This window comes from Macaca nemestrina, chromosome 7 (genome assembly GCF_043159975.1).
Source record: "Macaca nemestrina isolate mMacNem1 chromosome 7, mMacNem.hap1, whole genome shotgun sequence".
NCBI classification, from domain to species: domain Eukaryota; kingdom Metazoa; phylum Chordata; class Mammalia; order Primates; family Cercopithecidae; genus Macaca; species Macaca nemestrina.
The window spans coordinates 130304148-130332107 of NC_092131.1; the positions used below are offsets into that span (position 1 = coordinate 130304148).

The following is a 27960-nucleotide window of genomic DNA, read 5'->3' on the forward strand; positions in this document are numbered from 1 at the left end:
CACAACATTTTATTTGGAAAGTTTGATCGGTAGAGTGGTTTTTTGAGGGGCTAATTTCCTCATTACAGTGATTAACCTTTTTCAACAGTTCATTATATGGTTCTGAAAAAAAAAAAAAAAAAGGACATTTCATGGAGGACAAAGGGTTTAAATGTGGCGTGCTTCAGGAATAATTCTCACAACAAACAAATCGATTCCTGCTACTAGGTTCCATGAGTATGGAATTGATTTAGGGGCTTCTTTAGAAACAATGAGGAGCTTTTGCACTTTGAAAAAGACCCTGGGCGAACTCTGGACCTGGGACACAAAGGGAAAGAGGCTTCCTTTCTGGAAGCCTCCTTTCCTTACTTTCTGTTTCTTTTCTGGAAGCTTCCTTCTTTCAGGCTCATGGAGTTGGTGAAGCCAGGTCCTCTGCGGTTTTGCTTTCTCTTACAAATATGCTTCATGGGGCTTCCCTTCAAAACAAAACCTAAATAATCCCAGCACTTTGGGAGGCCGAGGTGGGTAGATCACTTGAGGTCATGGGTTCGAGACCAGGCTGGCCAACTTGGTGAAACTCCCCCCTCTCTACTAAAAATATAAAACAAAATACAAATATATATATATTTGTATAGTGAGCCGAGACTGTGCCACTGCACTCCAGCCTGGGCGACAGAGCAAGACTCCATCTCAAAAATAAAAAATAAAACAAATAAAATAAACAAAACCTAAGACTAAGAACAGTCATACTACCTTAGACTAATGGTATCCCATCCACTGTGGACTACATGGATGCTGTTGTTTTGAGAAAAGAAAGTGTCAAAACATCAAGTGTGCAACATCCATTGTATATAAATAAATCTCACAGACCATGAGAAAACAGCTAACATGCCCACAGAAAAACATGCAAATGACGTGAACAGGCATTTCAAAAAGGAAATGGAAGCGATAATGAAGAAATATTCCACCTCACTTGTCATCAAAGGCAGGCAAGCAAAAATAAGACACTGTCTTAGTCCATTTGTACTGCTATGTCAGAACACCTGAGGCTGGGTAGTTTATAAATAAAATAAATTTATTTCTTTTCTTTTTTGAGACAGGGCCTCACTCTGTCACCCAGGCTGGAATGCAGTGGCACAATCACAGCTCACTGAAGTCTCAACCTCCCAGGCCCAAGCAATCCTCCCACCTCAGCCTCCCAAGTAGCTGGAACCACAGGTGCACAATACCTGGCTAATTAAAAAACAATTCTTTTTGTAGAGACGGGGTCTCCCTATGTTGCCCAGGCTGACCTGAAACTCCTGGGTTCAATTAATTCTCCCACGTTGGCCCCCTAAAGTGTTGGGATTACAGGCGTGAGCCACCATGCTGGGCCAGAAATTTATTTCTTACAGTTCGAGAGGCTGGGAAGTCCAATGTTGAGGAGCTACATCTGGCAAGGGATTTCTTGCTGATGCAGACTCTCTGCCTAGTTCCAAGGCAGTGCAAGGTATCATGTGGTGAGGGGGTTGAGTGTTTTAGCTTAGGTCTCTCTCTTATGAAACCATTAATGCCCCACCCTCACGACCTCAGCTAATCCTAATTATCTTCCAGAGGTACCACCTCTCCAATACCATAGTTGGATATCCCACCCTCTAAATACTGTAACAACGGGCAAAACATTTCAACATGAGATTCAAAGGGGATCAACAATGAAACCATAGCAGATATCATTCTTTAACTTTCCAAATTTAAAACATTAAAAATATGATTATACCCAGTGTTGTCACGGGTGTGGAGGAAAAGAGCATATTTTCACATTTTAGTAGTGGAACAATCAACTTTTCTGGTGGACAACTTGACAAATGTCATAAAGATGTTTATATCCCTTTGACCAAAGTAATTCCATTTCTTGGGGTTTATATTGAGAAAATACCATACATGCACACAAAAATGAACATGTGAACATGTTCACTTTTATGTCGTGTTAGTACAACAGAGTTTGGAAACTCTTTCTATTAAGGGCCAGGTAATATATATTTTAGGCTTGGCAGGCCACCTGGTGTCTATTGCCATTATTCAACTCTGCCATTGTAGCAAGAAACCAGTCAAAGATAATACAGAAACAAATGGGCACGGTTATATTCTAATACAACTTTATTTCCAAAACAGGTAGCAGTAGACTGGATTTGGCCCATGGACTGTAGTTTGCCAACCTGTATAGTACAATTTATTTATATATATATAGCACTGCATATATATATAGACTGTATTCCAGCCTGGGTAACAGAGCAGGACTCTCTCTCAGAAAAAAAAAAAAAAAAAAAATATATATATATATATATATATATATATTATTTTACCCAGGCTGGAATGCAGTGGCACGATCTTGGCTCACTGAAACATCCGCCTCCCAGGTTCAAGAAATTCTTCTGTCTCAGCCTCCCAAGTAGCTGGGATCACAGGCATGTGCCACCATGCCTGGCTAATTTTTTTTTGAGATGGAGTCTTGCTCTGTTGCCCAGGCTGGAATGCAGTGGTGGGATCTCGGCTCACTGCAAGCTCCACCTCCCAGGTTCACGCCACTCTCCTGCCTCAGCCTCCCGAGTAGCTGGGACTACAGGTGCCCACCACCACGCCCGGCTAATTTTTTGTATTTTTAGTAGAACCGGGGTTTCACCGTGTTAGCCAGGATGGTCTCCATCTCCTGACCTCATGATCCGCCTGCCTCGGCATCCCTAAGTGTTGGGATTACAGGCGTGAACCGCCACTCCTGGCCTAAATTTTTGTATTTGTAGTAGAGATGAGATTTCACCATGTTGGCCAGATTGGTCTTGAACTCCTGACCTCAGGCGATCCACCTCCCTCAGCCTCCAAAGTGCTGGGATTAGAGGTGTGAGCCACCGCACCTGGCCTATAATTTTTAAAAGTAGAATCACCTAAATGCCTAGCAATATGGAAATGGTAAAATATTGTATGTAAACATTACAACTTTTTAGTGAAATGGGAAAATGCTCATGTGGAAAAAAAAATCAGGATACAAAACTGTAGGTTTAGAGTGATCTCAATCTTTCAATGGAAAGAAAATATGTAAGCATGGAAAAAAGATTAGAAAGAAATACACAAAGATTTTAACAGGGATGGTGGTTTTAATTTTCTTTTTTTGTACTTCTCAGGATCCAAATTTTCTATAATGGTTATGTGTTTTATTTTCAAAATAGAAAAAAAATGTTTAAAATGACAAAAGTGTACTTCTGATGTGAAAATTATTGCCTAAGTCAGCATTCTCCCCTCCTTCATGTGGAAATAACCCAAAAATGAGAACAAAAGAAAAATCTCACCATCTTCCATTTCTGGCAAAACCAGGAGACAAACATCAAAGTTTTTTAAGGGTTACAAAATGAAAACAAATTTTCTCCAGAAGTATAGAGGAGGAAGTGTGGAGAAGTAGAGTCGGGGAGAGTCTAGAGGCAGCAGATTTCATAAAGCCCTAAAAATAATGCACTTCTGGAGCGTGAGGGGCACCCCGAGGGACTAAGGCATATCCATTGCCTGCAGAGGAGTCCCCACAGAAGACAGTGAGCTGGGCAGCAGCTGGGGGTAGCTCCTGGGGGTTGTGGGCCTGAGATTTATGCAATTTGGGGATAAGAACCTTTTAAAGATTAATAAGACAACATTTTAAATATAAAATTAGCTACAATGAGAGCACTTACTTAAAATAAGCAAAGAAATGGTAATACATATACTTTTTTAAACTGATATATTTTACACCCACCACCAAAATCCAGAAAAAGAATATGATTCTAATAACTAGTTACAACTAACTTATTTAGCCACTTCTACAACACTCCACCTCTGTCATATTCTCTTTCCCTATTTTTTGGTTGCATAGTCATACTTCTTCATAGGACAATACTTTCTAATATTCAGGAACTCAGAGAATATTGTTCTCATGAGCTTTTCTGGGGAAATTTCTAGAAGACGTACTTCAGCCAACAGAAAGGTGACGGGGAAGCTATGGCAAAGGGACTGGCAGGGCCCTCTGAACACACTTAAATGCAAATCTAAGATGACAGCAAATTTGGGTATTTGAAGTTAGAAAAGAGAAAAGAAATAAACTGAAGAGAAGCAAAAGGAATTAATAAAAATAACATCAGATATTGGTGAGTTGGAATAACTTGCTAATAGCAGAATAAACAGAACTAAAAGCTTTTGCAGGGGCAAAATACATAATCTGCTAGCTAACTTAATGGGGAAAGGGGTGGGGGAATGGTAAATACACAAAGTAAGAAATGTTATGAGGAAATAACTACAAAACCTAAGTAAATGAAAATAATCATAAAAGACTATTTGGCTAAACTCAAGACAAATACATTTAAAAACCTAAAAGAATGGACAATTTTTGGAAAAAAAAATACAATTTACTTAAACTGACTCCAGAAGAAAGAGAAAATCTAAACAGGCTAATCTCCACGGAAGGAAAAAAAGAGAAGAAAGTTGCTAAAGAGCCTCATCTTCTAAAAAGTATGAGATTCGGCTGGTTTCATTTAAGATTTCCACCAAATTTCACAGAACAGGAAATCTCAAACTTATTTAAACTATTCTAGAGTACAGGATAGAATGGAAACTTCTAAGTTTTCTGATGTGAGCAATAACATCATGCAACAAAGATTTCAAAAATGAAACCATCTTGTGAATTCTTATGCAAAAATTCTAAATAACATACTAACAAACAGAATTCAGGACATTAGAAGAACGATGCATCCTAATTAGGTGGCATTTATGCCAGAAATACAGTTTAATATTAGGAGATATATTAATATAATTCACCATATAAATAAATTTAAGAAGAAAAAGCATAATTCAACATTTATTCTTGTTAGAAATATTCAAAGATATTAGAATGTTCCCTTCATATAACAATAAATCTACCACTGCCCAAGAGCTTGCATCCTGCTGAAGAGAGAAATACAATAAGCATCTTCAGTAAACTCAGGAGCAGGACAAGGATTTCACTCTTATTTAACATTGTGCTAGAAGCAGCAGCCTACATAATTGAATAAGAAAAAAGAAAGTATGGGTAAAAAATTTGATCAGGAGGAATAAAATTATCATACTTGCAGGTGATATGGTTACATACATTGAACACCCAAGGGAAAAAAATTAAAACCACAGAAATAAAAAAGAATTTATGAAGATAAAGTATATAAAATTATAGAAAATCCAATAACTTTCATATTTATAAACAATAACTAGATTCAAGATATATTGGAAGAAAATATTCTATTTATAATAGCATTTTTAAAAGATAAAACATAAGTCAATTTTTAAAATGTAAAAGTCACTTAGGCAAATTTTAAACTATTTCTGAAGGTCCTCAACAAACACTTGAACAACATTCTTGAATTACATACCATTTAACATGATCTTACTTTGGAGCCAGACAAATACCTACATGCAAGATTCTAAGCTGGCCATAAGGGGAACTGCAAACATAAGTCAAAGAAGAATTTTTCTATACCCTGTTGCTTTGGCCCTTATACACTGGTTGACACTTTCTTGCAGGTTACAGCTATCAAGATGCTCATAAAATCTTTTATATATCCCAAGACTTAGAAAAGGCAATTGGATTTAGCAATAAGAGGTTACTGTTGACCTTCCAGAAAACAGTTTCCACAGAGTAATGGAGTTGAAAACTAGTCTGCAGCTGTTAGCAAAAGCCATTCATTCCAGTGCTTAAGGAAAATATTCACATTCACAACAGCATCCACAACAAAGAAAATATAATTTCTTGCCTGCTTACAACTGTGTGAACTGATGCAAAAAGCCCATCTTCCATCTCCAAACAGAGAGAGAAGTTGGATAAAATACACATGTATACAAATCCCACATCACTAAATTCAGAATAAGAAAGGGAAATTCCAAGGTGTCAGAAATGATGAGGAAATGCAAGGTCAGAAGCATGTTGGACTGGCATATAGCTGAATGTCTTACAGTGGTACGAGACCCCAATAAGTCCTGCAAGGCTAGGATTTTAATGCGGTTTTAATACAGTTCACAATTGAGACTGTGGTCAACTACTTCCCTAGCTGAAAGGGAGCTACATCTGAGAGATTTTCTCAGAATAAAGCTAAAAGTTTTCTGAACTGGTGGGCAGACACTCAATAGGTGGTGTCTTCAAAAGCTTAGTTAACATAAATCCTGGTTTTGCAGGATCCCAAACAGGCAAATTCAAAATATTCTCATAGGTACTTCTCTTGAACCAGGGGGTTATCTCCAGGAAAAGGACCTCTGCTGCACTAGCTCACACTCCAAAATTGCAAAGCATGGGAGAATTACATCACCATGAGCCAGCATTCACAACAACGAAATTCACACCCAGGAGCTGCAGATAAGGGGCCAATCGGAAGGAGGCTTTTAAAACTATTTCTAAAATGTATATAGAGGTGGACAAAGGAGTGGGAAATAATAAAAAAAAATAAAAAAAAATAAAACAGAAAAGAAACTTGGCATCAGGGAAGCAGACAACTAGTTCCAATGAAAGTTTCAGTAAAATGTGAGCGATAGCTGCATGCATAACCAAAACGGTAAGCCATGTATGCCACTTACACCATACATAAGTGAGAGAATGGACATTTACGGAGAGCTGATTATATACTGGGGAGTATCCTAAAATGTAACTTTCTCATTTAATTCACATAACAAACACCCTGTGGGGTAAAATCATCATTCCCACTTTTTAGCTGGGCCTCGGAAAATTTCACTCTCCCAAGGTCCCACAAGTGGAACTGGAAGTGGAATCTCAAACTAGCAAAGGGGGAGAAACTACAGGTGTTAAGGAAAAAATTCAGGACTTATTATCTCCAGTGAGGCAGAAGAGGATTGGAGAAGGTTTGATTTTAAAGGAAGATGGATACCACTTCAACTCTGACTCCGAGAAAGAGAAATATTTTGAGATAGAGGGGAGGATGTGTAAGGGTGCTCAAGACTGAATGTTATATCATGCAATATATAAAACTCCACATGTCCCTAAACTGAAATCACCTCTTACTCATGCAATTATTTTAGCAGGAGAGGAAAAAATGATCTGACTTCAATTTGTTCAGCATTTATTTTCTAAAAAAGGACATTTGCCACAAGTAATTACTGTGAAGGGGGAGCTATTCCTGGTTAGAAAGTTTTTAATCATGAAGTGGTATTTGACGTTCTAATTATTTCCACAGCTTGAAAAACAAACTTGTCACTGGGCTGTAGTAGTAACTAAGTATGACCATAAAAAGAAAGCTACGCACTGTTGATATACACGGCCACTAATTTTATAGGTATAACACTAAAATATGTACTAATAAATATTTGTCATTTGATGAGAGGTACTGTAAAATAATGTAGGAAACAGTTCTATTCTCTCTCTCTCTCTCTTTTTTTTTTCTTAAGAGCTGGGGGCCCTGGACAAGTGGTCTGTAGAGGGCAAGAGAAAGAGTCTAGAATCTCCAGGCACTTCTGTCTCCAATTTCCATTTTCCTTAGGCCTCCTTCTGCCCAGCAAGGCTGGTAACATCAAATGCTCTGGAGGCAATGGTCAGCTCAGTTTTCTCTTAATGATCTCAAAACATTTCAAAGTTGAATTTGTACTAAGTTCCTCTTCTACCACTGAACCACAATAATTCTGAGCCAAAAATAGTCAATGATGGTGAACTGTAATTCTACCCAGGAAGGAAAATAAATCACAGAAAAACTCTTTAGGGGGTTTCTAGTTCAACCTTCTCAGCGTAGGGATGAGGATCTGGGGCCCAGAGGTGGAGAGGGAGATGGCCACTAGGGGCAGAGCTTGGCCTAGAACTCATTTCTTATGGTCCCTCATCTAAGGCTCCATACCATGCAGATGACCAGGTCAGATGAAAAATGGCAGAACAGAAATACATATACAGATGCTGAGCCAATGGGGCCTAGAAAAAGCCATTAGCATTAATGAGGATAGCAGGAGTGGTGGTAGCGGTTACTCATTAAACACCCTTAATCAGCCCAGCCCTCTTTCTTCCAAATCTGGAAACACTAGCCTCTGGAGGAGCTGGGGGAAAGGGTGGAGAAACAACGTGTTTGAAGACACAAAATGGTTTAAATGTTTGTAGATCACCTAGCTGGTCAGCAATAGTTAGGGGTAGAAGAGAGGACTGGATCAGATGTCTGCTTCTGAGATGATGGGACGTCTTAAGCAAACTCAACCAGAATGCATTTTTCATTAGGTCAGAAGTCCTTGACCTCTTTAAAGTTCCTATGCCTCTAAATGATTTGGAGGGGAAACTCTGGCCCCAGGTCATACTCAATCACAAGGGTTCATTTCATCACGAACTCCAGATAGCCACGGACAGGCCACTTCACGTCTCTGAGCTTCCTCTGTTTCCACACCTGCAAATGGGGGTTAATAAACTCACAGTTCTAACAACCTCAAAGAATTTCAACTTTTCAGAGTTCAACCCCCCACTTTGAACCTTCCCAAGTTCAAACTCCTTTTAAAGAGGGTTGTATGAGATAAAAGGTATGCTGAAAGGATGATGAGGAAGAAGAGGAGGAAGAAGAGGAGCTTAGGTTGATAATGGTACCTTTGATTGCTGATTAGAGCTCTGCCCCAGGACAGGACAGATCTGGTTTAAAAGCCAGACTTCTGTGCAAAACACAAAATCTTTCTGAACCTTGGTTTCTTCAAATTTAAGTTTGGAATAATAATAGCACCTATCTAATTGGAAAAACAATGTAAGAAGAGACCCATGTTAAGTTTATTCTTCAGATCTTACTCATGAAAACAACAGCATGTGGGCCCTTCTAATAATTTAGAAAAGTAGAACCATTCTCTCTGGAGGTTCCTCATGAATCAACTATGGCGGTGGGGTCAGTAAAATCAGCAGAGGGAAGTTTCCTGATGGTCAGAGCATCAGGAATTTCATAGAAAAATATTCCAAGAGTTTCCTTTCCAGACCATAGTATCTCCATCTGAGTTTCAAATCCTGAGAAAGTCTAGGTTCACAGAGAAGCTGGTTAATGGGTCCAATGTGAAATATATACCATTCTGAGATATATTTGAAAGGCCCTTTCCTCTTTACATAGTATTTTCTCACTTGTTCACACCCTGTGAGATAAGCAAAGTGAATGGTGTCTCCCTTCTCTAGAGGAAGAATCAAGGCTATATAAAAAGGAACGAGAGTTTGTCCTTTATAGGGACATAAATGGAGCTGGAGGCCATTATCTTCAGCAAACTAATGCAAGAACAGAAAACCAAACACCGCATATTCTCACTTATAAGTGGGAGCTGAACAATGAGAACACGTGGACAGAGGGAGGGGAACAACACACACTGAGGTCTGTCGGGGGAGGGTGGGGTCGGGGAAAGCATCAGGATAAATTGCTAATGCACGCTGGGCTTAATACCTAGGTGACAGGTTGACAGGTGCAGCAAACCACCACCATGGTACACATTTACCTACATAACAAACCTGCACATCCTGCACATGGTTCCCAGAACTTAAAATTTAAAAACAAAATAAGTAATAAATAATAAATTAAAAAAAGAACCAAGGCCGTGGAAGTTCAAGTTACTTTCCTAAGTAAATTGCCAACCAGTCAAATGCTCTTCTCATGAGACAGCACCACCTCTTACTCCATTTGATCAAGTTTTAGAACATCATTCTCCCTGAAATAAAATGTCCAAACAAAAACCAAACAAGCCTCGATAGGAGAAACTAATAATCTTTGACCTACTATGAAACCAACATAGATTAAAATTCATATAAAATGCAAGCCACACATTTACATATATTCACACATATGAAGACTGAGGGGAGTTTACGAAGGTACTCAAGAAGTATTGAGGTATTAGAGACTGTGACTGCATAATCAGTCTGAGAGACTCGAGCCTGTAGTCGGCCCAACTTGGCCTGTGCATCTCTCTCTTTCGTGTTTCTCTATGTCCCTGGATGGTGCTTTTATTAAATATTAAAGATAGCTCTTTAATATTTTGTATTCCTTACTGTAAAAGATACTCTTTATTAGCAATCTCAATACTTATTCTCAACCTCCTTCTTTTTTTTTTTTTTTTTTTTTAAAAAATACTCACTTTTCTAGTCTCCCTCATAGCTGGGATGTGCATAGCAATGGTTCTGGCCAATGAGATATAAGTTGAACTCTGTTGTCGGGGAGGGTGGCAGTTATGAGAAAGGTTTGCTTTCCCATTAAAAGTTATAGTACAGGCCGGGCGTGGTGGCTCATGCCTGTAATCCCAGCACTCTAGGAGGCCAAGGCAGGTGGATCACCTGAGGACAGGAGTTCGAGACCAGCCTGGCCAACATGGTGAAACCCCCATCTCTACTAAAACTACAAAATATTAGCTGTGTGTGGTGGTAGCTGCCTGTAGTCTCAGCTACTCAGGAGGCTGAGGCAGGAGAATCGCTTGAACTTGGGAGGCAGAGGTTGCAGTGAGCCAAGATCGTGTCACTGTACTCCAGCCTGGGCAACAAGAGTGAAACTCTCTCTCAGGAAAAAAAAAAAAAAAAAAAAAGTTACAGTACAGTCCTTTCCATCTTTCTGTCTGCCTTGAACTCAAATATGATAGCTGGAACCACAGAAGCCCTCTTGGGACCATGGGAGAATCAGTAGAGATGATACCATTGTTAAGCCACTGTATCAACTGTAGTCACTGTCTACCTCCAGACTTCCTGTTATGATAGGAAAATAAATCCCTCTTGGTTTAAGCTGCTATAAATTGTTACTGTTACTTGAAACCAAAGCAGACTATGGTCAGAAGGAGCAGGAATCATTTTTTTACCCCATGTTTTCTAAGCTGGCTCCACATACTGTTGCTGGACTTTGAGAAGGGCACTGATGGCTCTGCGCAATTATTCTGGTGTTTAAAGCCAGAAGGTTGAGTTTTCAAGCAATGGCTGGAAACACATAAAGAATCTCTGCCTTTTCAGTATTTACTTAGGGGGAATTCACTCAAAACATGTATTTATCAGAAACCATGGTGTTCTCATAAATGTCTACAGAAGGACTGATCAACTTAATAAGGTGAGAAAATAATACTCTAGTCAATAGACATGATAAAATGATTGTCCTATCCGACTATGAGCATATATGTACGTATCTTTTCTTGTCCTTCCTTTTTTTTCTTACCTTATTTCTTTTTAGGTAATTAAAGGCTCAATGAACAAATGAAAAGGGGAAAGAGGCTACAGCATGAAGAGGGGCAAAAAGGAAGGATTGGCTAGAAGGAAGAGAAAAATGAGAGTTGAGAAAGGAGGTCTTGTCTTCTCCATCTGGGCTGCGGGTATCTAAGAAAGCTGTTTCTCCACTGCCACTGCCTGCTGGAATTCAGTGAAGGACTTAGCTACTTAGAAAAATCCTTGTGGTTCAGTGAAAGAATCAACCTAGTTGTATTTTCAAACTTTTATGTCTATTTTTAAAAACTTCATCATCCCAGAAATTCTCAAAGTTTTATATACATAAATATATGTGAAGGAATGACTCTGATTTTATAAGTATACCTAGAAGCAAAGAAGTAGCTATTAGTACTTTCCATAGAAGCCTAATAATACAGTATTCCAGAAGCATCAGATTGCCTTATCCTGGATCTTTGAGAAAGAACAAAGGCTTCTTTTATTACAAAGTCTAAATGTTACATTTAATGCGAGAATTTGTCACTTTTTAGAGCTTTTTTCTTTCAATCGACTGCAGGTTTTTGTTTATTTTTGGCTTAGTGAACATCCTCTTTTGTCTCCGCCCCAAAACAATCTAAAAAACTGTTTTGTTTTTAAACAAGTCTAACAAGGGTGGTCTGGTCACATACATAAAAATTAAAACTTTATATACTCTTTGACATTGGACCAAATTTCAGTTCTATGAATCTATTTTAAAAAGTCAATCAGGTATGTCAACTGCATACATGGGGTGTTCATGGATGTGTTTACAATGAAAAATGAAGATAGTCTATGGCAGATTAGAGATGAGTGCTTGAAAATATTTTACTATCCACTGTGCTCCTCTTCACAGGTCCAGTGCACTCCCTGCCCCCTGACTTTAGGCTGGGCCATGTGACCTACTTTGGCCAATGGAATATTTGTGACTAAGATGCAATGCAAGGCTTGAAAAACATTTCCGTGATTGGGCTTTGCACTCTTGCACTTCTGCCAACTCCAGCTGGCAACGCGATGAGAAGATCCCAGGAAGGGTGTAAGAGGCTCAGGGAGCAGAGCCCCCTCCACCTCATTAAGCACCAATACCACCTCAGCCACCCTGAAAACTCATGAGCAAGAAAGAAGTGCTTATTTCTATCTGCCATATTTTTGTGGTTGTTATGCAGCAGTATTATGGCAAGAGTTAACTGATATACAACTTAAATTTCAAAAATAAGGGAATTTAATAAATTGCAACACATATCACATAATATTAAACAGTCATTATCATTATGACAATGACCTATATTTATATATACATGGGATATGTCTAAAACATTAACCAAAAAAGTGGCTGAGCATGGTGGCACATGCCTGTAATCCCAGCACTTCGGGAGGCCAAGGTGAGGGCATCGCTTGAACTCAGGAGTTCGAGACCAGCGTGGGTAACATAGTAAGACCTTGTCTCTACAAAAAATAACAAAAATTAGCCAGGCATCCTGACATGGGCCTGTGGCCCCAGCTACTTGGGATGTTTGGGTGGGAGTATCACTTCAGCCCAGGCGGCAGAGGTTGCAGTGAGCTGAGATCCCACCACTGCACTCTAGCCTGGGTGACAGAGCGAGACCCTAGCTCAGGAAGGAAAGGAAGGAAGGAAGGAAGTTACAAACAATGTTTGTCCAGCATGAATTTCTTATTTTGTACAATATAAATACATATGTGTGCTTACACACACAGAAAAGAACCTGGACCAAAATACACAAAATGTTAATAGTGTTTCTCTCTGAGGGGGAAGAATATAAATATGTTCACTTTTTTCTTTCTCAAACACTATTTCTTTGCATTAAAAAAACTCAAAGCAATTTTAAGTGCAAATGAAAATAATAAAGTTATTTCATTTGGAAAAAACAGTGAAAACTTAAGAGTTTTCTGACTGTAACCTGCCAGGTATCACTGGCCTTCAACAGGAAACACAGTTTTTTTGTTTTTTGTTTTTTGTTTTTTTAAACCTTCTAAAGAGTGAAGGGTATGTATTTTTAAAATCTGGCAACTAAAAGCTGAAGAATGCTTCAAAATTTAAACCAAATACCCATCAACATACAAAAAAACAGCCCAGCCTGTTTCTTTCCCAAATTTGTCTGTTTATTACACCAACTAATGAAAAGTCTCTGTTTCAGACTCTGAGTTGCGTATCTGTGAATTAGTGCTCAGTTTCCCAAAAGTAAAGTTAACCTTCTTTCCTGCCTCTCACTCTTGATTTGTCCTTGATCTTCCCATAAAACCCCAAATCCAGAAGCAATGATTAGGAAACTGCAGACTCTAGTAAAAGTAATTTCATTAGTGTCAGAGAAAGAGAAAGGTTACCCAATTAAAAGAACTAAGGCTTGGCATCAGAAACAGAAGTTGTGAACATGGCAAATGACATGAACAAATGGAGATGGAGAATGTTATTTAAGCCTAATGGGAATCTGTGCAAAACATGTCCATCTAGTACCTCACTCAGGTACAGGGGAGTCATTGAAAACATCTGACAAAAAAAAAAAAAAAAAACAAAAAACAAAAAACAGAAGACAGAAAGTAAAGAAAGCCACTGGTGAACAAGTGATCAGCATTTACAGATCCCAGACATGGCTTGCCAAAAAAAAAAAAAAAAAAAAAATACGCTTGCCTAATTTTCCTGCAGGTGTTTCTGTTCCCCTCAACTGCCACTGCACTGCTGGGGGCCCACTGGTCTCTGGTGTTAAGGATTATAGTTGTTTCAGTTAAAGGACACAAAGCAGACCTGTGGTTTCAGGAAATATTAAAGACCTGTTCGCTTGCAGAAAAATGACAGAAACTTTCATCTCTGTTAAGCAGCAAACAGTCCCTTTTCTAATGGCCCATTAGGGAAGCCCAAGAGGAATAACTTCTCAGAACACTTTGCCCAGTGTCCGGAAAAGGCCCATATGATTCTTGTCCTTTGCAGTCCCCTCATTTGGTTGCCAGAGTCTTCCCTTTATCAGAAATACAGTCCCCAATATTTTATTGTTGCACATCCCATAATTACACTTGGCATAACTGTGTTTTAGGCCACACAGAAGTGATTTGAATTTTGGTTGCTACCTACCATTGAAATTCTTTCTACTTGCCTCCTACTGACATTCAAGATCTAAATCTCTTTTCACAGTGCTGCACTATTTTATAACAGGTTACTACAAGTGCTGTTACTTTGATTTTGTTCATCTTTTGGGTGGTGTCCACCAAATCGGGTTGTCTATAAAAAGTTGCATTTTTCTGCTTAATAAATATATCCCCACGATACTGTATGCATGTGCTTATTTACTAAAATATGAGAATAGAGGACATAATTCTGCATATGTTATGTCCCACTTTAAAGAAGACTTACATAAATATATGTAATAATACCAAATAATGTAAATTAAAATAAGTAGACCAAGACACAAGACAGTCAGGAATGGAGTTAGCATACAACATCTATTTTTATACCTGCTTATGTACTTTCTAGAGGCAGGTCTGGGCTTTCTGGTGTAAGCTATAATATGATGTGGCATTCATAGAACCAAAACAGCCTCGCTTGTTCAGGATGAAAATATCTAATCCTATGCAGCCGACCCCAGGGGAAATTTCTCCTATGGGTCCTCATTAAGAGGCTGTTATGGAATGTAATGAGCAACATCTTTAAGGAATACTTTGCGCCAAGGCAGCAAGCAGTTGCACGGGCCTGCTTCTTGCAGTAGCCTCCAAGCCTTGGGGCTTGAGCGCACCACCTCCCATCCATGGGGACCAGAACCGTTGGATGTGGGCACACAGCTCTGCTGCGTCGCGCCAGATTTGAAAGCAAGCAATGAGATAGTTTGTAATGATTTTTTAAGCTGCAGAACCCTGTATTCAAGTGAAGATCTACTTGGGAGTGGGAAATACAGAAGGAGAAGCAGGTTCATCGTGGTGAAGAGGGTGAATAAAGTGACAGTGTGAGGGATGCTGATGCAGGGTGGGAGACAGGAGGGAGACCTGGGCTGCACTGGGGGTGAAAACTGGAGAATGGCCAGCATGAAGGTGGAGGCTGAAACAATGGGAGAAGAGCTGACCCGGCTAAGGTGGTGAGAACAGGAGGGGCTGAGGACCCATAGATAGAAGAGTTGCTCAAGAAGAAAAGGAAGCAGCAGCTTTTATTTCTTTTTCCATAACATGCAGCATAATGCTCCCAGTGTGGCCTCCATACTCCTAATCCCACTCCAGTAACTTTCAAGTGTCTCTTGCTGTCCGCCCATCCTTTCATCTTCCAGGCACAAGAGCTGTCTTCAGGGTGGGGAAAATGAATTCCATACCCAGGGCCTGCGGGGCAGCACATTCACTTCCTCTACCTCTGGACTCCTCTGGGCAACTTCGAACCATTCTAAACACAGTTTTGCACACATATGCTAGCAGCTTTACTAGCAGTCTGTTTATGTTCTCATTCAACTTTATATTAAACAGAAGAAGGAGACCCCGTCTGATAGGAACCAGTGGCGTCACACCCTCACGCATTTGGCCCTGGCTGGCTCTGTGCACATCTGAAGGAGGGCGTGTGGAGCTTTTGCCTCGTCTCAATGCCTTGATGTTGTAGCTCTGGTTTCTGAAATGTTGTTTTGTAAACCAGGAACTGTACTGCAAATTATCTGTATGTTTACCTTGGTGAACAGTGCTATTTGGGGGACTTAATTTGCCTAATCATGAAACCTGAGTTTACACATTGCTGGGAGGAAATGAGAAGTTCTCTCTACCCCAGGTGGGAGGATGCCAGTAGGCGTTCACTCATGCTCACCCTATAGAAAAGGATTAGAAACCTATGTCTGCCCAGAGAACTGATGAGGCAGCTGGGGCTCCCAAAGGCTCACTTTTCCAAAAGTAAACATTCCAAAAGTTTGTTAAAGAGTTTGAGGGATGCTGATGCTGGGTGAGATGGGGAGGGAGACCTGGGCTGCACTCTTTCTTGAACAACTGCTCAGCAGAGAATTTGGTAATGATTCTGCTGCGAGCTCTCTCCTCGAGGTGCTAAAAGAAAATAGTATTAGCCTTAGCTATAGATTTGGACCTAGAGGTTGCCTTGTTGCCTTGAAGACGAATAGGACATTCTAGAGTAGCTGCCAATTTGGAACACTGGAAATTGTCTGAAGGGAGCTAAGGGCAGCTGAGTATCAGGAATACACAACGGGTTGGCCAAGCGCGGTGGCTCATACCTGTAATCCCAGCACTTTGGGAGGCCAAGGTGGGTGGATCACTTGAGGTCATGAGTTTGAGACCAGCCTGGCCAATATGGTGAAACCCTGTCTTTACTAAAAATACAAAAATTAGTCAAGCGTGGTGGCAGGTGCCTGTAATCCCAACTACTATGGAGAGGCTGAGGCAGGAGAATCGCTTGAACCCAGGAGGCGGAAGCTGCAGTGTGCCAAGATTGTGCCCCTGCACCTCAGCCTGGGTGATAGCGTGAGACTCCATCTCAAACAAAAAAAAAGGAATATACAGCCGGTGAAGAAAATAACCATTGGAATAGATAGGAGATGGGGCAAACAATCATCCCAGCTTTACTTCTTGGAATGACCATCATGAGTCAGGCCCTTTGCTAAATACTTTACATACATATGTTACCTTATTTGGTTATCATGAAACACTATGATTTAATCCCCATTTTACAGATGAAGAAGGTGAGGCTCAAGAAGATTAATAAACTTGCCCAAAGACACAGTTAGTGAATGGCTGAGTGGGGATTTGAGCCCAAGGCCCATTTCTTAGCCATTTCATTTAAAAAGTTAAGAATGTTTTTTTTGTATAGACAGGGTCTCATTTTGTCACCCAGGCTAGAGTTACAGTGGCATAATCCTAGCTTACTATAACCTTTGAACTCCTGTACTCAAGCAATCCTCTTGCCTCAGCTTTCCAAGTGGCTAGGACTAGAGGTGTAAACCACTATGCCCATCTAATTTTTTAAAAAAGATTTTGTAGAGAGAGGGTTTCGTTATGTTGCCCAGGCTGGTCTCGAACACCTGGCCTCAAGCAAACTTCCCACCTCAAGCTCCCAAAGCACTAAGACTAAAGGCATGAGCCACCATGCCTGGCCCCCACTTCTTTATGCTTACCCCCTAACACCTGCTATTTAGAGTGTGGTCCTTGGACTAGCAGTAGCAGAATCACCTGAGAACCTGTTAAAAATGCAGAATCTCAGGCTCCATCCCAGACCTCCTAAGTCAGAATCTGCATTTTAACAAGATCCCCAGATGATTTATGCAACCAAATCTGAGAAGGATGACCCTAATACACCCACTGTTTGGTTAATCAATAGTCATTGACAAGGTAACATATGTTAAAAGACCAGAAGCCACTTTAATAAATAGAAAATTGGGACAGCAAAATGGGGAACAATTTGGCAATATCTATGAAAATTTGAAATGCATGTTCCTCTTCCATAAAAATGCTATTTAAAGGATTTATTCTGCTTATAAACTCACACATATGTGCAGAGATCTATAAACAAAGATCAAATTTGTTTGGAATCGCAAATGAGCAACCTAAACACCTATTCACAGGTTCATGAGGCAGGCTTTCAAGAGGAGACAGATGGCACATTCAACTTATGACAATCTGAGGCTGGCTTCATAAAAGGATTATTAGTACAGTTATGGGTTAGGGCATAAGAGGAAGGCATAATGCAGGGGGTCTCAAACTTGAGTTTGCATTAGAATCATCTGGAGGACTTGGTAAAACACAGACTGCTGGACTCTACCCTCAGGATGTCTGAATTAGTAGTTGGTCTGGGATGGGCCTGGAAATGTGCATTCCTAACAAGTTCCCTGGTGATACTGATTTTGCTGATCCTGCAACCGCACTTTGAAAATCATTTGCATAGTGAAATAAGCCAGAACTACAAAGAGTGGAAGAGATACTCCAGGTCCAATGGGTCAAGGGAAGAGAGAGATTGCTAGAATCCAGAAGGAGATGGTCATATAGAGAAAGCATCTAAGATGTCCTTGCAAGGAGAGAGCCAAGGAAATAAATACCTCAATCTCACTCTCCTCCCTCCTCCTATCTCATGTGGGGCTGAACCCAGAGGGACTCTAGGAGGAAAGGTTTGATGATGCAATTCACATAGAGCAGCCTTCTGCAGACAGAGAGCAGGGGATGAAAGGATGGCTGATAGATCTGGAGAAATGAGAAGAAAATATCTGGTACAACGGTGGACCGGTTGCATGAAACCATGGAGAACTCTGCACTTGCAAGCAAAAATAAAGTAGCAGGCTGGGCACGGTGGCTCATGCCTGTAATCCCAGCACTTTGGGAGGCCAAGGTGGGTGGATCATGAGGTCAGGAGTTCAAGACCAGCCTGGCCAGGATGTTGAAACCCTGTCTCTACTAAAAAAAAAACTACAAAAATTAGCCAGGCATGGTGGCAGGCACCTGTAATCCCAGCTACTAGGGAGGCTGAGGCAGGAGAATCACTTGAACCTGGGCAGCAGTGAGCTGAGATCATGCCACTGCACTCCAGCCTGGGTGACAGAGTGAGACTCCGTCTCAAAAAAAATAAAAAATAAAGTAGCAAGATGCCAAACAATATGTGCTGTAATGTTCCCATTTGTGTGCAAATAATGCAGAATGTCCCTGTAAAGGCACAAGAGGCTATGAACTGTGACTGCCTCTGCGTCTGGGGAGCAGACTAGGACACTGGGATTCCCTGAATGGATAAGGCTGACCATGGATGAGGTCATGGGGTTCTGGGTATACCTGACCTGCGATCCACATAAAGAGTCAGCATCAAGAGACTGCACAACAGTGTCCAGCACAGTGAGATCCTAGGATGCTTTGAAAACCACCACAGCCCTAAATTCCAATTTAATTGGCCTAAGGTAGGACCCAGGCTGGCAAGTAAGAATGTGCCCAGGTGATACTGCACCATGCTGGTCACTTCCACTGGTGAGAACCTTCCACTGATGGTGGCCTGCACATCTGTATGCATTGCACAGCATGCACGGGGACTTTGCTAGGTCCATTCAAACTACTCCAGGCTGCAATGTCCCTTTTTTCAACAGCACCCCAAAACAGGGGGCAGGGGCCTTGATACCTCAGCCCCATCCCATAGGAGCAGTGGCAATGGGAAGGGAATGTTCTCTGACTCTTTTCTCTATATAAGATTGGGGGCACCAGTGGTAGACTACATTCCTTACAATGATATGAGCATGTTAGGCATTAGTGTTCAGGCTGTTACTATTATTAGGGTGAACAATCATTTACCAACAGGTTGCATGGTGGATTTGAAGACTCAGAAACAGTGACAACTCCAAGTAATTCAGTGCTCAGAGTTCCAGCTGGGGTATGGCCTGGAGAAAAGGCTATAGCTTTTAATATAATATTGAATGACCTAAAAACAGTTTATGATTCTCAAAGCGGGGCCAGGCACAGTGGCTCACACCTGTAATCCCAGCACTTTGGGAGGCTGAGGGGGTGGATTGTTTGAGCCCAGGAGTCGGACACCAGGCTGGGCAACACGGCAAAACCCTGTCTCTACAAAAAATACAAAAATTAGCCGGGTGTGGTAGTGTGTGCCTGTAGCCCCAGCTACCTGGAAGGCTGAGGCAGGAGGATTTGCTTGTACCTGGGAGGCGGAGGTTGCAGTGAGCCAAGATCACACCACTGCACTCCAGCCTGGGCAACAGAGTGAGACTTTGTCTCAAAAAAAGAAAGATAAAAGCCAAATACAGTAATACAGTCAATAATTATAAAAAGACTTGGTAACATTAAGAATTTTTTTAAAAGCACCTGAAAATGCAGTATTCAAAACAGATCTCACCATTAACAGCATCTGCAACAAGTCTGCATGCACAAATCAGGTATTCTCCCTGCCAGAGTTACATAAAACAACACACACTGCCTCCTCCAGTGTTTCAAAGGCTACATTTCCTTCCCATGGGAGTTTTTCTAAATTTAGAATGCAAAGTTTACCACTCACACAGTTTCAATTAAGATGACATGTGCTTTATGAGAATAACACAGTCAGCCTCCTGCGAAATCAACCTCTCTTAAAATCAAGATCCCATTTCCATGCAAGTCAGCGAGCAGGACTTCCAAGACATATCAGGAGAGGGGTTGTTTCTGGAACATTCATCTTGGGAGAAAAATTCCTCAGGGAGACTTTTTCTACTTTGTCTGCTGTGGAACTCTGCCTGTTAGAGAAGCCAAGCCTCTGTTCTCTAAGAAGAGCAAAGAAATCTTCGACTGGGGGGACCTCTCATGGGCAATATGAGTGAGAGCAGAATTAAAGGCTTGCAGGGACAGTCCAAGTCTTGTTGGAAAGGATGCCTGCTCAGATGGGCCTTTCACAGATATGCAGTATAGTTACTCTAGAATGAATTAACTGTTGATGATAATAATGATAAACAGTAGTGGTTAATATGCATTGAAGGCCTAATATATCCTAGTTAGCATTTAGATATTTCACTCTGTTAAGTTTACAAGCACAAAATCTTGACAACAATCCCATCATGTAGATACTGTTACTAACTCCATGTTACAGAGGAAGATAAAAAACTTACTAGGCCAGACGCAGTGGCTCATGCCTGTAATTCCAGCACTTTGGGAGGCTGAGGCAGGAGGGTCACTTGAACCCAGAAGTATGAGACCAGACTGGGAAACATAAGGAGGCCCCATCTCTACAAAAAGCTTTAAAAAATTAGCCAGGTGTGGTGGTGCATGCCTGTAGTTCTAGCTACTCGGGAGGCTGAGGTGGGGGCATTGTTTGAGCCCAGGAGGTTGAGGCTATAGTGAGCCATGATTGCGCCACTGCACTGTAGCCTGGGTGACAGAGCAAGACCTTCTCTCAGAACAAAAACAAAAACAGCAATGTACTCAAGCTCACATGGTTGGATGTGGCCAAGTTGGGATTCAAACTCATGGTCTGACTCCAGATCCCAAGCTCTGAACCCCTACACAGCCTGTCTCTCATAGCCAGTGTTGACTGAGCACTATGGATGATCCTACCTGAATCCTCCTGGCCACCCAGTAAGGAAGGTTTTATGACCCCCACTTGATAGATAAGGAAACAGGAATGAAAAGTGTCAGGGACTTGCCTAAGGCTACATACCTGGTATAAGGCTGGGCCAGAATGTGGAGCCAGGCACGTCTGAGCAGTGCATCCTCGCTCCTGATCACTTGATCATACTTCGCCTTTCACATTGCAAAAGACAAACATCTGACTGAGTGACATAAAAGGCTAAGGGCAAGGCAAAAGAGGACAGCAGGAAGTGGTGGCTGGAGGGCCTCAGAGGGGCACACTGTATCCTTGAGATCCAGCATGACACCTCGGGGCTGGCTTAGGTGAGTAAGAAGGGTGTGGGAGGGATGAAACAGAAAGTATTAAGCACATTTACCATCCCGGAGACTCAGGGCCTCCTGTAAAGGCACAAACATTCTGGAAACTCTGTCACTTGTCCCTCCCCTCATGGGTCTGATTTTTGGACACCTCCACCTCCTTGCTGTAGTGATTATTTCTGAACCTTAGCATGCAGAGGGCCCATGTGCTCACATCTGAGGGAAGCTAGTTGAGTGTCATGAATGGGGTGGGTCATAGAAGGGGTAGCCTGGGACTGGATGGGAGGAGGGCAGCAAAGTTCTGAGGCCCACAGCACAGGAGTTTAGGAAATGACAGGCATCAAGTCCAAGGGGTTATCCCAAAACCAGCAAGTTCTTTTTGTTTTTGTCTCTGCTTAGCAGACAAGCTCAAAAAACAAACAAACAAACAAACAACAACAAAAAGAAATAGCCTGATAACTTTAAATATACTGTAAAACTTTTGAACTCCATATGAGTTTAAAATCCTCACTCAGTCACTTACTAGCTTTGTGATCTTGATCAAATCACTACATCTCTGTCAGTTTCCTCACCTATGAAACGGTGATAATACTAGTATCTCCTCATGAGGTCATTAGGAAAACAAAATTAATTAATATATGTAAAATGCTTACAACAGTACTCTCTGCCATAGCAATGCTGGCAATTGCTGTTGTTATTATTTTTTAGCAGTGGTTATCACTTGGGTTTTAAAAGACCTTTATATTGAGACTGTGCAGCATTCACACGGTTCCACGTAGTCAACCTCTAGGAAAGAAATAAAAATTCTCAGTTTTACTGGTTCCCTCGGGTAGGGAATAGGTAGAACTCCAACAAACTACCAGGTATTTTCCATAACCCTTGAATGCAAATAATTATTCCAAAACAAAGCTCTGGCTCCTTGTAAATTAGTAGTAATTAGGAATCACTTCTACAAAAAAACGAAAAGGTTTAAAAAACAAAAACAAAAAACAAACTACTTTGTGAACTACAAGGTCCTTAAAGGTAAGGAACCTCTTATACTTATTGCCTGAATAGCTGAGATTGTTTCATGCCTTTACACCTTTGCATAAATCGGCTCCTCTGCCTTCATCTCTACCTCCATATGCCTAGTGAACTCCTATTTATATGTTAAAATCCAGCTTGGATATCTCCTCTGCTCGTTTGACACTGTACATATTTATATTGTATGCATTCCTCTCTATTATAACTATATGTTGTTCTCCCACTAGATTGGCTCAATTGTCTTTGTATATCATTTAGCATATGGTGTTCATTCTTCTATTCATTAAACGAATATTGATAGAAGGCCTGCTATATGTCAGGTGCCACAGGAGACACTAAGAAAGGATACAACAGCGAGACCAGCATGGTGGAGATCATGGGGAGGGAGATCACCAGACTCTAAATTTCCTGCCTTCTTGCCGAAATAGGGCAGTCTTCCAAAGATATATTCGATGCAGATGTGCTGAGCATAAGTTGAACACATATCCGGCTAAATGCATTCATGTGGGTGCTGCTTAGTAGATAAATACCACCTGTGCCTCACTTCTCTGGAAGGGGGCTCTCAGAAGAAGTTGGTTGGCAGCTTCTCAGCCTTGAAGCCAGCCGTCAGCATGTGTCTGTGGGACTGTGAGGCAGGGGAGCCAGGCCACGGACATTCTCACATTGCTGTCTCACTGTTTTCCATGAGCTGCTGACTTGCAAACCTGTGGCTGCATTCTGAGAGCTGGAAAATCTGAAAATGCAATGTTAGGTCAACTACAACTTAGGACGTGTGTGCGGAAACCAGTCCTGTGTGCAATCTGAGGATGCCCACTGGGGATGAACCCACGACAACCCCATAGGGCCATCTTACATGGCAGCAGGCAAGAGATAGCATGTGCAGGGGAACTCCCCTTTATAAAACCATCAGATTGGCTGGGCGTGGTGACTCACACCTGTAATCCCAGCACTTTGGGAGGCCAAGGCGGGTGAATCACCTGAGGTCAGCAGTTCGAGACCAGTCTGGCCAACATGATAAAACCTCGTCTCCACTAAAAATACAAAAATTAGCCAGGCATGGTGACGTGCACCTGTAATCCCAGCTACTTGGGAGGCTGAGGCAGGAGAATTGCTTGAACCTGGGAGGTGGAGGTTGCAGTGAGCCGAGATGGTGCCACTGCACTGCAGCTGGGTGACAAGAGCGAAACTCCGTCTCAAAAAAGAAAAAAAAAAAACATCCTATCTGCAGAGACTTATTCACTATCATGGGAACAGCATGGGAAAGACCCGCCCCCATGAATCAATTACCTCCCACCACACATGGGAATTATGGAAGCTACACTTCAGATGAGATTTGGGTGGGGACACAGCCAAGCCATATCACCTTTCTCCTGCTCTTCTTCCCTGAAGCAAGTCATCACACCCAGCAAGGATTTTCTGACCCTTCCCTGAAGCAGGTCACACGACCCTCATATGGAGGTGACCTCCCTATACTCAGAGAAGAGGAGCATCCTTATCTCTGAAGACACAGGGACAAGAAAAGAACCTGAACAAACAAGCCTTGCTTGCTAAGATTCCCCCAGTTTATCACCATTAGATTGCACTCTTTTGCTCTATCATATTTCTCCATGACTGTCCACTCTTCATCAAACCTGGCATAAAAATACACAGGTTTAATCATTTCTTCAGGTATTCATTTCCTTATGAAGGCTCCAGTGTCACATAAAACCTACATTAAATAAATGTGCACTTCTCTTCTCACTCTGTCTTTTGTTAAGGAGTCCTCAGCTGTGAACCGAGGATGGATGAGATATTCCCCCTTCCACACCTCTCACGATCATCCTAATCTTTGGTAAAGTTAGTCAATTCATGACAAGTGAACTCATGCCATGTGGATTTTTGTGGAAAATGGATTTGAGGAGAGACACAAAGGCAGCATGTGAGGTTGTAGAAGCGGAGAGGCAGAAAAAGCAAGCTCTGGAAGCCCCTGGAAGCCATGGAAAATGGTTTGGAACTCCTAGGCCTTTCCATTTGAATTGAACAAGACTTCTGGGGATTTGAGTTACAAATGCAAGGGCAATGCCTCACAGGGGACACCGGATTAGAGGTCTGGACAGGGAGGCTCCCTCGAAGAAGCTATCTTTTAGCTGAGGCCAGAGGCCCTTGAGGCATTCGCCCAGACCCAACAGGGCTCAGGCCCAGTCCAGTGTAGCTGGAAACGGGCTGGACAGGGCATGAGGGGAGGACTGTGTGACTAAGGGGTGATGTGAATAGAGTTCCTCCAGGTTTCATCAGAAGACTCTAAGAACAGCATTGCCTCCTAGAAAGACAGCCCTGGCTCCAGTACAGAAATCGGATAAGAGAAAAACCAGCCGGAAGCAGGGAGGGTCATTACCAAGCCCCTGCCACAATCTGGGCAAGAGGTGATGGTGGCTTCTACCAAGGGATGAGAAGAAGAGGAGCATTTGAGGGAGATCCAGAAGGTGTAGCAAACCCTAGAGGGATGAGGAAGAATGAAGACTGAAGGAAGGCTCCTGAAGGTTCTGCCCTGGCACCAGCAGATAAAGGACATGACACCTTGGAGCACATCCTCTCTGGAGCGGGCCTGGAGCTGGGGGAATGCTGGGGCTCAGGTGGGTGGTCTTTAGCATATCCATGTCGGACCCTTTTCTCTGTTACAGCTTCTCCTGGGGCCTCTATTTCCCTTTCTATTCCCCATGTCTAAGTGAAAAAAGGGAAAAAAAGGATGAGGAAGAAGAAATATCCCTTAGAATTCTCAAGGAAAAGCCAGCCAGATCCTCTTCTCCACATTGATTTCATCACTGGCCTTCTTTCCCAGCCTTTCACTCACCTGCCACAGGAAACTTCAGGACCTACCCCCCATGGAAGTGCCAATGAATGCCCTGAATATGCATTATCTTATTTGCCACTACTTTAAAACTGATGTAAAGTGACCAAAGCATTCTTTCCAGTTCCCTCCTCTCTCCAGCTGATACTGTATGCTTTACGAATTAGAAAGCAACAAAGCAGGTTTTGGGAAATAACCCATGAGATTAAACCTTTCCCAACAGGGGAGATGAATACCGACAATGCAACAGATGAGGTTTGATTGATAGGTAGGTAACTTGGGTTGCAGGGATAAAAAGTCTGGGCAAATATAAATCTTAAATTTAAATGCACATTACCCAGATTTTAAATAATGATCCTCTTTCCTTTGGGCTCATTAAATCTGAAGCCAAGGAGGGAGGCCAGGGAGAAAATAAAGCATAAATCTATCAATTAGCTTTATAATGTAGAAAGGAGTTGAAACCCCCAAAAGGTAGCAGGAACAGCTTTTAAATCCTGCCTTTTCTCTGCCCCTGTCTACCTCTCACAGCCACCCTAATTAACTGCAGCATAAGTGTCAAACTATGGAATCACAGCCAAGATGCAGTAGGAGCCTGAACTGCTGAGTTCAAAGGGAGCTCATTTGTTTATGACTATTATGTAATGACTGAGTCAATCACACTGAACATCCTGTGGGAGACCTTGTTTCCATTAATAAAAACCTTGTTTTCTTCAAAGTGAAATGCAAGTACAGATTCATACATTGAAAAATGAGTAGAAACAGTTTCATTTACAAAGAATTTCAGTGGCTAAAAGCTAAGATTTCCTAGTGTTAAGGGCAAGCATGGGGAGGTTGAGTTCCACCTTGAGTCACTCACTCACCAAGAAAAAAATAACTCAGGTAAAGGTCATACACAAGACAAATTTTACTCAATTTGGAAGGTTTAAAATGTGCATTTCTTACTCACTGGGGAATGTAAACTTGTATTAAATGTGCACATATTCATTTTCCTAAGTAGGGAATTGAAGACTTAAGGGGGAGGGGGTAGTGTTTTCATGTCTTACTCTAATGGAAGGTCATAGTTTTGGAAGACTATGGAACAAATGGGAAGCTGGTAGCTGGTTACCCAAGGAGGGCTGCTGATACATCAGGGTTCTGTGACTTCTCTGAAAATAGCAGCCATCTCCCAAAACTGGGAAAATCATGGCAGAGGAATTTCTGATTAGGGGGTTTATGCTTAAACTTTAGAAGGGAAAGTGTCTACGTGAGATGATGAGTTGAGAGAGATGATACTGAGGGACAATGAGTGTGTTGCAGGTAAAAGCACTAAAGCCCTATCTTTCCCATGAAAAACTCAGGGCAAGAAAATTGGGTATGCGTCATATAGCATAGGACCTGCAAACCAAGACACAGACTGTGGGTAGCACAGCTACCTTGAACTGTGAGCCTTGATGGTGAGCATCTTTTCACTGGCATCACCAAGAATGATAGTTGAAACTCACTGTTACCAATCAGGGGGAAAAAAGAGTATACCTTCTCTAAACTAACAGGCAATACACAATACTGGATTACCAGCAACTTGGGAACTGGAACCCAGTCTTCTCATCTATTTGGCCACCCACTGCCTTTCTAATCTGACAGGCAAAGGGTACACTCTGCCATGAAGGTTCTGGAGAGGGAAACAATGTATATCCTACCTATGGTGATTGGTCTGATGGAAGTCACACCCTGATGGGAAACAAGATCTAAGCCAGAGTGGACTGTCTAGACGACAATGGGATATACAAGCATGGAGTGGAGCCAAAACAAATGGCAAAGTCAGAGGTCCTAATGCAGAAGGCTGGACAACTAGGATGGTGGGGAGAGGCATGAGCTTGAAGGACTTCCCAAAATAAAGCAGAACTGACCAGGATGGCTTGTTATAGACTCATATTTGGGGAGTTTAGGGGTTTGTGCAGAGTGCATCAAAAAGCACTGGCATGGAATAAACATATCTTGCACAGGAACATATGACAGATAATTGAACAGTTTATGATTTGAATTATGTAAAGACATGATCCTGATGGTAGAAGGATGGTAAAGAGCAGACAAATGAGGCTAAAAGATGAAGGTGAATGAACTCAGCATAGCTAGAAAGACAGCTGATGGGGAGTTAAGAGACTTGGAGTCAATGAGGGTAATAACACTCGTAAGAAATCAGGTACTCCCTGGTCCTAAAGGGTGAGGACAAGAGGTCAGTCAATAGACAGATCTTTGTGAACCTAGAAGTTCCCTAGGCTGACCCAGGAGTTATGTGGTTAGGGAACTTGAGCAGAGGACAAAACAGTTCCCAGCTTGCCCCATTTCCTTTCTTCCTCTGAGCAAGAAGCAGGTTAGTAGAACTGACAACTGTAAATGTCAGAGACCCAGAATGTATTGATTAATCAGGCATTTGGCAAAGTCTTTCAGGAAATTCTTGTGGACAAGAAGGAGAAATGCAGACCAGATGACGGTATAATTTGGGCCACTCATAGTTGGCTGAAACATGTTCTCAAAGATAGCTGCTGGAAGGGGGCAGGGAGGTGACCCGGGTCTGCCAAATGGCTCTGTCACGGGTCCTATTCTACTCCTCATTACTATGTGTGACTTGGATACAAAGATAGACGGAATGCTAATCAAAACTGCAGATGACACAACG

At 41.7% G+C, this 27960-nt stretch overlaps 1 protein-coding gene and 1 long non-coding RNA gene across 2 annotated transcripts in view; both read right to left on the bottom strand.

The window, feature by feature from the left end:
- LOC105487604 (thrombospondin type 1 domain containing 4) overlaps positions 1-27960 on the bottom strand; it is a 688191-nt gene that overhangs the window by 293172 nt on the left and 367059 nt on the right. The window lies entirely within an intron of this gene.
- LOC139364433 (uncharacterized) lies at positions 2345-27919 on the bottom strand. The gene is made up of 3 exons (XR_011626390.1): positions 21514-27919; positions 21228-21310; positions 2345-16434 (listed from the first exon to the last, which is right to left on the bottom strand). It is a non-coding gene; the product is annotated as an uncharacterized lncRNA (long non-coding RNA).